This window comes from Colobus angolensis, unplaced genomic scaffold (genome assembly GCF_000951035.1).
Source record: "Colobus angolensis palliatus isolate OR3802 unplaced genomic scaffold, Cang.pa_1.0 Scaffold146, whole genome shotgun sequence".
Lineage (NCBI taxonomy): Eukaryota > Metazoa > Chordata > Mammalia > Primates > Cercopithecidae > Colobus > Colobus angolensis.
Genome location: NW_012114555.1, coordinates 5,202,163 through 5,215,236, shown reverse-complemented (window position 1 = coordinate 5,215,236; position 13,074 = coordinate 5,202,163).

Sequence of the window (13,074 nt, the reverse complement as noted above, 5' to 3'; positions counted from 1 at the left end):
ATCCTAAAGTCCCCCAAATGTACAATTCAAAGCACTTCTGGTCCCAAGCATTTTGGAGAAGGGATACTCAACCTGTAGCATAGGCCATCTCCAAGTGCTTGAGTTGCTTCCCTCTGAATCTCTTACCTAGAACAGAGCTTAGCACATAGTAGGTGTTCAGGAAATATTTAACACATTATGGAAAGTCATTTCTAAGTGAAACCTATTATTAAGACAATTAGAGGCTTAGATCTCAATACTCAGTTTTTCAGTGGGGCTTTTGTGAGCAAGCAAATGCCAAAAATATGTAAATAGGACAAGTGACTGCTTCTCTGAGGTTTGAGAGGCAATAAAGTTTTGTCTACTTCAAAAATTTATCTTTCTCGGAAACCTTTACCAACTGAAATTTCTTTTTTTTTTTTTTTTTTTTTGAGACGGAGTCTCGCTCTGTCTCCCGGGCTGGAGTGCAGTGGCCGGATCTCAGCTCACTGCAAGCTCCGCCTCCCAGGTTCACGCCATTCTCCGGCCTCAGCCTCCCGAGTAGCTGGGACTACAGGCGCCCGCCACCTCGCCCGGCTAGTTTTTTGTATTTTTTAGTAGAGACGGGGTTTCACCGTGTTAGCCAGGATGGTCTCAATCTCCTGACCTCGTGATCCGCCCGTCTAGGCCTCCCAAAGTGCTGGGATTACAGGCTTGAGCCACCGCGCCCGGCCTTGAAATTTCTTTCTTTGACTCTGTATTTAGCACCTAAGGAAAGGTACTGACTTTGGAATTAAGAGCTATTAGGCAAGATTAGCTTATTTAATTAGCTAATTAAGACCCTGGACCCCTAAAGGACAGGGACAGGACTGGCGAGACACAGTTTCAGGAAAGAATAAAAGGGTGCTTGACTAAAAGGGCAGCATGATTTGTTGCTGTTTGAACAGAGGGAGTGGGAAGGAGAATGCCAAAGGTAAGGGATGGCCACCTGAGATGTAATTCACCAACTTAAACAGCCCTGGCCCCAGTTCCAAAGGAATGCTATATATTTGCTCCAAGAAGCTACATTTCCATGATCCATGAGATAAATGTAACAGCATTAAAAAAACGAAAACAAAAACAAAACAAAACATGGGTTTAGATTGCAGAGCACCTAATTTCGCATTCCAGTTCTCTCACTTTTTAGCAGCAGTAGCAAGTGACTTAGTGTGTGTTAACTCCATTTCCTCATCTGTAAAGTGGGTACAGCTGCTGCTCCCATTCTGAATTGTGATAAGGCATAATTGATGTTACAAATATTCTAATGTGGAGTCAGGTGCAGAAGAGGCATTCAGTAAATGGTGGCTATCACTGACAATAGTTCTTTTCAAAGTAATCTTTATCTTTCTTAATAAAGCAGAAATGAAAGAGGGAACTGAAAAGGAGCAGGAGCAGCAAGGATAGGAGTATTTATAAAGCATCTAATATATACCAAATATCTATTCAATTACTCTTCATATACAAACATTCCATGTGAGACAATACAATTTGTATATATGAATTTTGCCTCCTTAACTTTTCTCACTTCCCTGTATCCCGTTGGTCCAAATTCTTCAGGTTTTTCAGTATATGGAAATAGCGATGAGAAAAGGAAAAACAGAAGAGAGGAAGAAAGAGGAAGTTCTATGTAAATCAGAAACTTAACTGCTTGAGTGCCAAACAATGCCCTTATCTTAAAACTCGGAGCACCCCTTCGTGGGGAGAGGGAGAATCCCACACTGCAAGCAGGAATCAAATCCTAAGGACAGCAGCCCACATAGCAAATGGAAACCCTATGTGCACTGGACCTAAAACTTTCATTCTAAAACTAAAGAGAAAGCGGCCATAGGGAAGGGTGGATCAAGCGAATGACAGAGTAACAGAGTAAGGCAACATTATCTTATCATCTTGGGATATTCCAGAACAGAAGAGGTTCCGTCCCTCCTGCTATTTTTTCATCACCTCTTCAGAAGTATTCAAATGAGTTAAGACAACTGCTTCACTTGGCATTTGGATCCATCTATTACTACTCCAGGGCCTGGGTGCTTAGTCATTTCTTAGCTCATGTCACTGCCACTTTGTTCTCGCATTTGACACTGACTCCAATAACCTTGTAGCATCTGCCCTCCCAATTCCCCTGAAAACCCTGAGCAGCCTGCTTCAATGAACGCTCCTTTGAATGTCCTTTTTTTTCCCCTCTCTCTTTCTCTCTCTCTCTTTTTTTTTTTTCTTTTGACAGGGAAAAGAGCTATCGGGTTTCTGGAACATTCTTGAATAGCTAATTCCTGGAGTCCTTGTCCTCACTTCTTCTCCTCTGTACCTCACTGGCATTTGCTCCAAGATCTCCTTTTCAAACAACGTCCTGGCACTGAGCTGAGATTTCCAAATGTTAACTCCCTGGCATCCATCCTGTAGGTGCTGAAAGGATTTTTCCCTGATTTACACACAAACCTTTTCATTTCGATGCATATCAGGGTCACCTCGGCTTTGTGCCTTGCCTACAAGGTGGTTTGGAGGCCATGGCCCAGAGAATAGATTAAAGGGATTTTTCTCCTCCTTTTCAGACCATCTCCCCCAAGTCAGTCTCACCTGGGCATCTGGAAACTCAGTCCTTCCAGGCTCTTATTTTTACCTCCATGGGCAGAGTCCCAGGGTGGACACTGACCTACATACCAGCTTTTCAGACTCCTTTCAGGAAGGCTTGCAAAATTCTCCAGCAGCTTGCCTGTGCTGTTCTCATGCCCTTGCTCAGGGTAAAGCTTGTCTAAAACTCCTGTGATCAAAGGACCTTTCCTTCCCAGGTGCCACTGTCAATACAATTTCAGCAGAGCACCAGGGGGCAGTCTACATGTCTCCTCTGGGTGAAGGTGTGGCTTCACCCGCTGATATCCATTAGTTTCCACATTTCTCTACCTGATTCTTAGAAACAGAATTTAAATGGAGCATAGTCAGAGGGGGAAAAGAGGGAAAGAAAGAAACACAGGTAAAGAGAGAATCCACTCATTCATCACTCATCTGGCCATTCATTAATTCACTCATGCATAAAGGTTTTTTTTGGTGTTACTCTATGGAGCTGGGAAACGTGTTGGGGGTTCAAAGGTGTAAATGACATGGTCTTTGCCCTCCAGAAACTCAAGACTCTGTCGAAGAAACAGAAGGAATTCCAACTGTGTATAAACAGAGCCTATTACTTAAGTAATTAACCAATGCTGAGGGAAGATTAGGGATTGAATAAAAGCTTCCTAGAAGAAATAGTGAGTGAGTTGAATCTTGATGGAAACAGCAATTCTATGGTAGGCCTGCTTGGGTCAGACAGTGACAAGTGCAAAATAAATGTGAACAAAATAGACTCTGTCTCTGGCATCCTGTAATGTAAATTCCAGAGCAGAACATGAGAGGTGTGTTTGGGAGAAAAGAGGAGAATCACAGAGGCTAGCTGTAAAGGACAAATATGAGTTGCCAATTATTGATGTTCCTATGTGCCCGGCATCACACTAAACATATCATATTTAATCTTTACACTGACATTATGTAGCAGGTATTGTTATTTGCATTTTAAAAGTAATACTACTAAAATTTAGTATTATCACATAGCTTATAAATACTGGATCTGGACTTTGATCATGGGTATGTCTTACCCCAAAGGATAGACTCTTAACCACGCTGGAAAAAAAACTCCCAGAGCCTCTCTGACAGAGAAGGAAAGGTAGGGCATTCCAAGCAGAAGGAACAGCTTTCACAAAATTTTAGAAATATAATATAGTCTATTCCACAAAACACAAGAAACGCAGTAAGAGTGGAGCTGTGGGGCTGAGAGCATGGTGAAAATAACTTTTGAATGAGAGGGTGGGGATCATTCAGGGATAAACTTATACTTGATGCTAGGGACTTTATGTTTGATTCCAGGAAACCACATGAAACTATCGGTAGGCTGTAGATAAGATAGATAGGATAGAATGTTAGCATTTTAGAAGCAATGTTTTGATTGCAAAGTGGAAGATATAGTGAAATTGGTTGTAAATGGAAAACTGCAGATGAAAGACAATTGATTTGAGGCCTTTCTAAGAAGTAAAATAAACAAGACTTGGTAATCAATTAGATGTGATTGTGAGTGGCAGGAAGGGCTTGTGATGACTCCTAAGCTCTGGGCCACAGAAGTTTGAGTTGATGACAATCTCTGAAAATGGAAGAATATAAGTAGATTTTGGTCACAAAAAAGATAATGGGTTCAGTTTGGGACATACTATGTTTAAACTTTGGGAGGAAACTCAAAAGGAGGTGTCCAGTAGTTGGTGAGTTGAAGGCTTGGGGGAGTGATTTCAGTTGGGGAAATAGATTTAGAGTCATCGCCCATGGTCTTAGGGAAGTCAGCGTTACTGCAGCCAATGATACATGTCAAGGAGAACATGGACAAAGAAAAGAAATATGATTAAAGAAAACAACCAAGGGAATATTTACATGAAAGATTCAAGTAGAAGAACAGAAATTAATGAAGGAGAACATAAAGGAGTGGCTAGAGTGGCCAGGAAAAGATGAGAGGTTCATGCACAAAGTACATTTTTTCATTTGCATAGCATGTCAGAATTGGAAACTGTCTCCCTCTTACTCTAGAGATGTAGCAGATGGATCCTGGAGAGGTAAAGCACATTGGCAAAGTAATTGCAGCAGGTCAACATTAAAGCCAGAACCAGAACCCAGAGCTTCTGGTTCCAACCTGGGCCAGAGCCTTTGTGTTGTTTTCATTTCCCTTAGCCTCACTGTCTAGAACAGTGTATGGGAAGTAAAATAAAATTGATTTTTAAAAAATGCATTATTTTTAATTTTTTTTACTATTTTAGAGACAGAGTCTTGCCATGTTGCCAAGGCTGGAGTGAAGTCTCATAATCATGGTTCACTGTGAACTCGACCTCCATGGCTCAAGGGATCCTCCTGCTTCAGCATCCCAAGTAGCTAGGAATACAGACGTGTACCATCGTACTCAGCAAATGTTTGTATTTTTTGTAGGATTAGAGTCTTGCTGTGTTGCTCAGGCTAGTCTTAAACTCCTGGCTTCAAGTGATCATCCCACCTCAGCCTCCCGCAGTGCTGGTATTACAGGCATGAGCCACCACATCCAGCCAAATGTATTCTTTCACCCCGAATTTTATCACTAGGTTCCATTTTTTCAAAGACATTTATCTTCTTGGCCACTAATTATGAAAAGGGAGCATGATCATTGTTTGCCAGATCCTTTTTGATAGATTAACCTAAGAAATGGGTTAGATCAACCCCACCAAGTTGGCTTTTTTTCCTATTTTCTATTGAGGAAACCGAGGCTAAGACATATACATAAATAAATGCCCTAGAGTCCCATAACTAGGGTAGACCATTATTTCACTGTCAGGTTGTCCTAATTAGTTCTCAGTCAACCTCTTGGGGATTCAATGCTGACTCTACATGCAAACTACCCAGAAGAAACCATTTGGGGGTATTTGGGGGTAGAATCTCAATAATTAGAAGGGGGATAGGTTGATTTTAAAACTTTGTTCTCTGTACTAGGGTATTTAGATTAGGTCTAAAGTAGGGCCATAGCTTTGGGGCAATTAGCAATATCTTTTTGTTTTGTTTTGTTTTTTGAGACAGAGTCTTGCTCCGTCACCCAGGCTGGAGCACAGTGGCTCAATTGCAGCTCACTGCAACTTCCGCCTCCCAGGTTCAAGAGATTCTCTTGCCTCAGCCTCCTGAGTAGCTGGGACTACAGGCGTGTGTCACCACACCTGGCTAATTTTTGTATTTTTAGTAGAGATGGGGTTTCACTATGGTGGCCAAGCTGGTCTCGAACTCCTGATCTCAGGTGATCCACCCGCCTCAGCCTCCCAAAGTGCTGGGATTAGTGGTATCTTTTAAGTAATGCCAGTAATTGAGAACTAGCTCCATCGTCATTAATGGAGGTCGTGCTTTCTACTTTTAGGATAAGTCTATCATTTTGCAGGGGCCTCAGCTCCCTGTGGTGGAAATGAGTTAATGTAGTCACAATATGACATGCTATTTTTATTCCTTACCCAGATCAGCCATATTCTAACAATATACTTCAAAGTACCGCTGATGGAGGCTCCACCTGAAAGCTGTTCTCTCAGATAAGTATCTTCATCCCATTCATCGTTTCCAGAAAAAAAAAAAATCTTACAGCACGGCAGTATTTTCATCTGCTTTGGTTTCAGCCAGAGATAAACTGTTCCTGCTGCAAAGTAATTAATATCAGTTGCCTGGAAAGCAGAAATTGGGAGACAACAGGCTCTTCTTTCTTGATAAACAGATTGTTGGGTAAGGTATGCACATGGATGTGACAATTCATTTGGCCATAGAAATAGCAGAAATGAGACGTTTTTAGACAGATATTTGGAAGGCATGAGCAAATATCCCCAGGCTTCATCCAATTGAGCTCAGATGAGTCTTTTGCACTAGGTTTCGAGCTTCTCTAAGTCCCTAGGATCAGCAGAAATCTCTAGACCCCCAGGGACATGCTCTTAAAACAATACACAGAATCAGTACAATAATGGCCAACTCCTGGGAAAGCTGGCTCTGTTCCCAAGTCCTCTGCAGCCCTCCTTTCCTGACCCAACTTCCCATGTGGCTAAGGAATCAAAAACTTGTCCTGGTTGATGTGTAATCCAGGCAATCAGAAATTAGAACCATGCAGCTAGGAAAGATGAGCAAAAGATGCTTAGAAACAAGACAAGCAGAAGACAGCTTCCCCAGAGCTAGCCTGTGTGGGGAAACCTCCAAAAGCTAGGGAAAGACAGCATATGTTTTGCACGGTCCAGGAGGGACAAGCTCATCATGGCTGCCTGCAAATGAAGAAATCATGTTTCTGTCACAGCAAAATGGTTATGTTTTGGGGTGTTCCGTGAATGAGACATGAGAGGGGAAATGCCACCACACAAGTATTCCTTACATTCAATTCTTCAGAGAAGGTTTCAGGGATCATTTTCCAATCTCAAAAAGCATAAATTGCCATTTTATAAGAGCTTGAGAATATTCTAGAAGCAATTCAGAGCCAGGACATTTGGGGATTTGTTTAGGTAAACATGAAAATTCTATCCATTTTTATTCATCCATCCCAGCAGTCAGCCAGCATCCTTATAAACTCAAAGGGCAAAGTAAAGGTAAACAAATAATTTAGAATATGATATTATCAGTGCTGTGATAGGTTAATGTGCAGGAGACACAATAAAGGAATGAGTTCTACAAGTCTGGGGACAGGGAGTGAAGAGAGATGGGTCAGGAAAGTTTTTATTGAGCAAACACTTGAACTAAGTAATTGAATAATATAAGTGTTTATAAATGGGTAGATTAGCAAAAACCCACATACTGTCAACTCCAGGAGACATCCAGGAAAAGAGAGAATTGGACTATTTCTGCTTGTTCCATTGCCTAATTCTACATGTCAAGGGCAAGCTCAGGCCATGTAGATCCCTTAGAACCTTCACTGAACTTCCTTCCTTCTTAGTAAATTTTTTCCCCACAAATCTTGAGACATTTCTTAGTTACACACTAATTACTTTATGTACATCCACCAGACTGCAAATTGCTTGAGGACAAGGTCTCTTATTAATTCATTTCTACCACACTGGTGACTAAAACAATGTCTGGGATATAGTAGGTGAGGTTTTAAAAGTTTGTTGAATACTATGTATGTCTCCATATGAATACTATGTATGTCTATGTTGATTAGAAGTTTCTTGAAGGCAGGAAGAACATTATCCTTTCTATGCCTGACACAGGACTCAAAGTGGATGTTCAATAAATGTTTAATGAACAAGGAGCCCACTGAAACTCCCACATGATAGTGAAATTGATGGCACACTCACTATGTGTCCTTTCTCTGAGCACCTAGTGTCACTTCTTCCTGCCTTTCTCTGGGCAGTGAGGTCTTGGGTGTCCTTATTTCTCTCACTTTTGTCCTAATGCAACCAGCTCTCTCTCTTTTTTTTTTTTTTGAGACGGAGTCTCCCTCTGTCACCCAGACAGGAGTGCAATGGTGCAATCTAGGCTCACTGCAACCTCTGCCTCCTAGGTTCAAGTGATTCTCCTGCCTCGGCTCACTGAAACCTCTGCCTCCTTGGTTCAAGAGATTCTCCTGCCTCAGCCTCCCCAGTAGCTGGGACTACAGGCATGTGCCACGACGTGTGGCTAATTTTTTTTTCTTCATTTTTGTATTTTTGGTAGAGACAGGGGTTCACCATGTCAGCCAGGATGGTCTCGATCTCCTGACCTCATGATCCACCCATCTTGGCCTCCCAAAGTGCTGGGATTACAGGCATGACCCCCCGTGCCCAGCCTTAGCTCTCCTTTTAAAATGATCTAAATGAGGATTTGCTAGAACTGATGACGGCTACAGTTTATTATCTTTCTTAACTTAATTTAAAAATACATGAATTAACAAATGTTGGGTTTCCAGTATGATTGGTAAGCCATGGAGAAAATGTTTTGGGGAAGAATATCAACTCTGAACCTTTCAACTCATATTATGGATACAGCTGCCTAAACTGTAATAGGACCGAGCCTTCCTTTTGGTTATGCACCTCACTGGTCCATTAATATCTCTGCTGTTTGTGTTGACTCAGTTTATTCTAAATGAATTTGTTTTTGTCAGTGGTTTATGTTCCAATGTTGTATGGTGCCAGGCAACTTGAAGTGTAACTGCAACAACAATGGCAGCCTGTGTTCTAACCCAAGTTATTTTGTCATCTCAAAAAGAACGCATGAAATCAACTGACACATTTCACTGCTTTTTCTTAGGTTCCCTTTGGGAGGGGAAGGAATAACCTTGAAGAGGGGTGAGAATTGTCATGGATTTTGTTTAACTTGTTACTTAAGATGACTCATTAAGCTGCCAAGAGCTTCACAGCCCATCCAAACCTCTCAAACAACCTGATCTATGTAGAGGGTTGGAAAATTCACAGCAATAGAAAGCTATGGAAATAGAGTATCATCTACATATATGTTGGGTGATGGGGGAGACATGAAGAGCAAGAGACTGTGGAGACCGGAAAGTAGTATCCTTTGCCATGAGATTTTCCTCAAAACCAACTCCTTTTGGAATTTAGACACTCATTGTCTATGTGCAGTGGCCCTAGGTACAGAAGGGTCACCACCCCAAGGAGAACTATACCCTCCAGACTTATAAACCAAATTCTAGCCAGATTCTCCCAGAATAAAAGACTACACTTCATCCATTAAGCTAAGTCTCCTTTCAACAATTCCTTTCTTACCTGGCCCATGAAATGAATCATGAAGAGATTATTTTCTGGGCAAATTGCTAGAATTGCCCAGAACACTGATGCAAACAGTTCCCCTTCTGATTGCACCTGACTTCCATTCATTGACTATCACATCAAGTAGCAGTTCCGGGAATTTAAAGGAGAACTCAGCAAAAGAAGAAGAAAAAAAAGGCCACAAAGTTTTTCAAGGTACCTACTGCAGTTATCAGTTCCTAGATCTAAATGTTCGCACTGTATGCTTGATTTGCACATTCCAAACCAATTTAATAATTCTTTTCATTTTTATCTGCACGCATGAAGTGATTTGGAATACTGAAACAATTTAGAATCATATTTCGTTTGCAACAGTTCAATTAACTTAAGTGCTGGAACATGCTCGCCAACTGGTAACTAGTTTAATTGGTTACTATTACAAGAAATAAATTCTATAGTCCTGGGGCTCCCCAATGTCCTTTCTAGACAGGGCCTGGCCATGCAGAGGTATGTGGGAGTGGGAAGGTGAGGAGTGTAGCAAAAATTTCTTACTTAAAAAAGAAAAATCCAAGAACCCATTCTCTTAAAAAATTAACTAGGTATGAGTTTCCATCTTTTGCTGTGATTTTATGACCTCCAGTTCCCTTGGATCAACTTTACAACCACTCAATAAGCAAGAGAAGGGTGTGGATCAAGGGTCGAAGACTTTTAAAGCTATTGCATAAATGCACTTAAGCATGAGCCACAGTGATAAATAGGAAACCAAGATGCATGTCAGGAATGCAGCGAAGAAAGATTAGCTGAGACACTTTGAGCAGCTGTTAAGGCAACTCCAAACACCTGGAAAGAAGGATTTCCTTCTGGCTTACACCAAGGCTCAATTGCTCTAGTTGCATTTGCATTGAAAGGCACCACTCCCAAATTGTACAAGAACACTTATAGTAGAAAAACATGTAAATTGTCAAAAGATACAAAATAATACTGCATCTCACTTGTGGATATATGGAAATGTAGTTAAAGGGAAAAAGTGAGTAGGCATAACATATACTAACTATTGGGGAGAGAATGCTACTGAGGAAGAAAGGAGAATAAGGGGATAGCTATGTGATTTAAGAGCAATCTTAAGCATATTGAGTAAAATATTAACATCTCATAAATCTGGGTAGTAGATACATGGGGCTCAATTCTATTATTTTATGCACTTCTATGTTTATTTGAAATGATTTCTAATTAAAAGTTAGAAACATTTAAAAAGAATCAGTCCCTGTTTCGCAGTCATTGGTAAACCAGTCATTTCTCAAAAAATTCTTCTGCCCTGGAGATCACAAACTCTAGGCTATTTTGATTAAGGTTCATGGAATTCTGAAGATGAAAGTTTATGATCACCCTTCCTTCTTTCCCACTTCATAATCTTAACTGACCTCATGCTGACTGAGGATGACCACTGGATTGGAGATGGGCCTCTGGTATTGCAACGTTAGAAACTCAGCCCACTTTTCCCTAAAGTGATACCAGGTACAGCAAAGACACTACCCCCAAAGGGTCATCCATAAACTAGAACACTGAGTGTCTATCGATCAGTGTCTACAGTAATCCTAAGATTTAATTGTAGACAGGTTAGCATTGCAGAGAGAAATCCAAATAAACATATTTAAGAAATCTTAAGATGATCTTCCATCATGAACAGCTGATATCTGAGCTAGCACTGTGTCATAACAATGAATGTAATCACAGAAATGAGGAAGCATTTGGTCCAAAGGTGGATTCTCCACGTGCCTATCGCTTGTATGAGGATAGTATAAGAATCTCTGGAAAGGGGGGCTCAGTTTCTCACATTGCAATACTAGGGACCCATCTCCAATCCAGTAGCCATGCTCAGTGAGCATGAGGTCAGTTAAGATTATGAAGTGGGAAAGAAGAAAAGTTGGTTATGAACTTTCATTTTCAGAATTCTATGAACCTTAGTCAAAATAACCTAGGGTTTGTGGTCTCCAGGACAGACAAATTTTCTGAGAAAATGACTGGTTTACCAATGGCTGCAAAATAGGGATCGATTCTTTTTTAAGTTTTTTTTTATATTAGCCCGAAATTGAAAACTTATTTATTTATTTATTTACTTGCTTATTTGAGATGGAGTCTTACTCTGTTGCCCAGGCTGGGGTGCATTGGCAAAATTTCAGCTCATGGCAACCTCCACCTCCCAGGTTCAAGCAATTCTCCTGCCTTAACCTCCTAAGTAGCTGGGATTACACGCATACACAACCATGCCTAGCTAATTTATATATATATATATTTTTAGTATAGCTGGAGTTTCACCATGTTGGCCAGGCTGGTCTTGAACTCCTGACCTCAAGTGATCCCCCTGCCTCAGTCCAAAGTGCTGGGATACAAGTATGAGCTCCTGCGCCCGGCCCGGAAACTTAATAGTGCTTGAAAAAACCTATGAGCTCTTAAATTTCATTATTTTTGTGATTTAATTTCTCAGTGGTAAGAATATACCATTTTATACCTCCAAATCCATTTTAACCTATGGAAGGGGTTTCTACCTCTTTGTAAAGTTGGTTATCAGTGCTTATAAGTCAGATTGTACACCTTGGAATCAGAGCATTAGGTCATTCCTGCCCATTAAGTATGAGAATCTCTGACCTCAACCCTCATAGACATTGGTTTTATAGCAATATACTTTCCACAAAATGCAATATATGTAGGTAGATGGACAGATAGACAGATAAACAGATGGATAAATAGATGGTAGATAGACAGATGATAGAAGATAGATAGATAAACAGATACATAGATAGACACAATAAGGATTCTGGTGAGAGTGTCCTACTGAAGCTATTATAAAATATACATTTTAATTTTTTCTTACTACACTGCCAACTAGATGTGGAGTTTCTAGTATGTTGGAGGAATTCGATCAATGTAGAATGATGAATGCAATACATGCAGAGTTTGACTTCAGTCAGACGGTAGTAACAAAAGTACAGAAATTTTAACAATTAATTACCTCTAACAGAATTTTTTTCTTTTGAACATTAATATTTTATTCCTAGAAGCATTATATACAGCACAACAGTTTCAAAAATAAGTTTTAAGACCGACTGGACTTTGCCCAAATCTGGGCAGTTTTTCAGCTACCTTAACCCTCCATTCCCTCAATAAAACGGGAAGAGTTGTATACCTACCTTACGGTTTGTTTAGGAGGATTAATGAAGAAAATTCATGTAAACGGCTAAGTAAAGTGACTAAAAGATAAATCCACAATAAATGTTAGCTAATACCACCATCATCTTTGTCATTATCTTCACTGTTTTAATCACATCCTGAATTCACTGGACTTTCAAATGGAGGGCAGCTTTTCATATTTGCTTTCTTACCAGTACAGGAAGATTTCTCTGATTTTAAAATGAGGATGTTAAGGGGTCATATTGAACAACATCATTACCTGAAGTCCAATTGCTGGGATACAGGATGACCATGTGTGTCACTAAGCGCTGATTCTAGGAAAGGGAGTCTCCAAGTTGATCAAGTTTCTAAATGGAGCTGATAAAGCTATGTTTTTAAGACAGCAAAAACAAGCAAATAATGTCTTTAAATTATTGCAGTGCCATGAAGTTATGTCTCCATGAAATATAGCAGATATGACTTTTGAGGGGGCTTGAGTTTAACCTTCAGAATGCTAAAAGTCGGTGAAGGTTCCTTGCTGGAAATGGCTACTTTGAGATGGTAGAACTGAAACAATGAGAAGAAAATGGGGGCCTCCTCAATGCATTATTGAAATCTAAAGAGCTCTTTGTATTGTATGAATGTAGGGATTATCTTTTTATCATTCCACAAAATTAAAGCTTAAAAGTTCTAT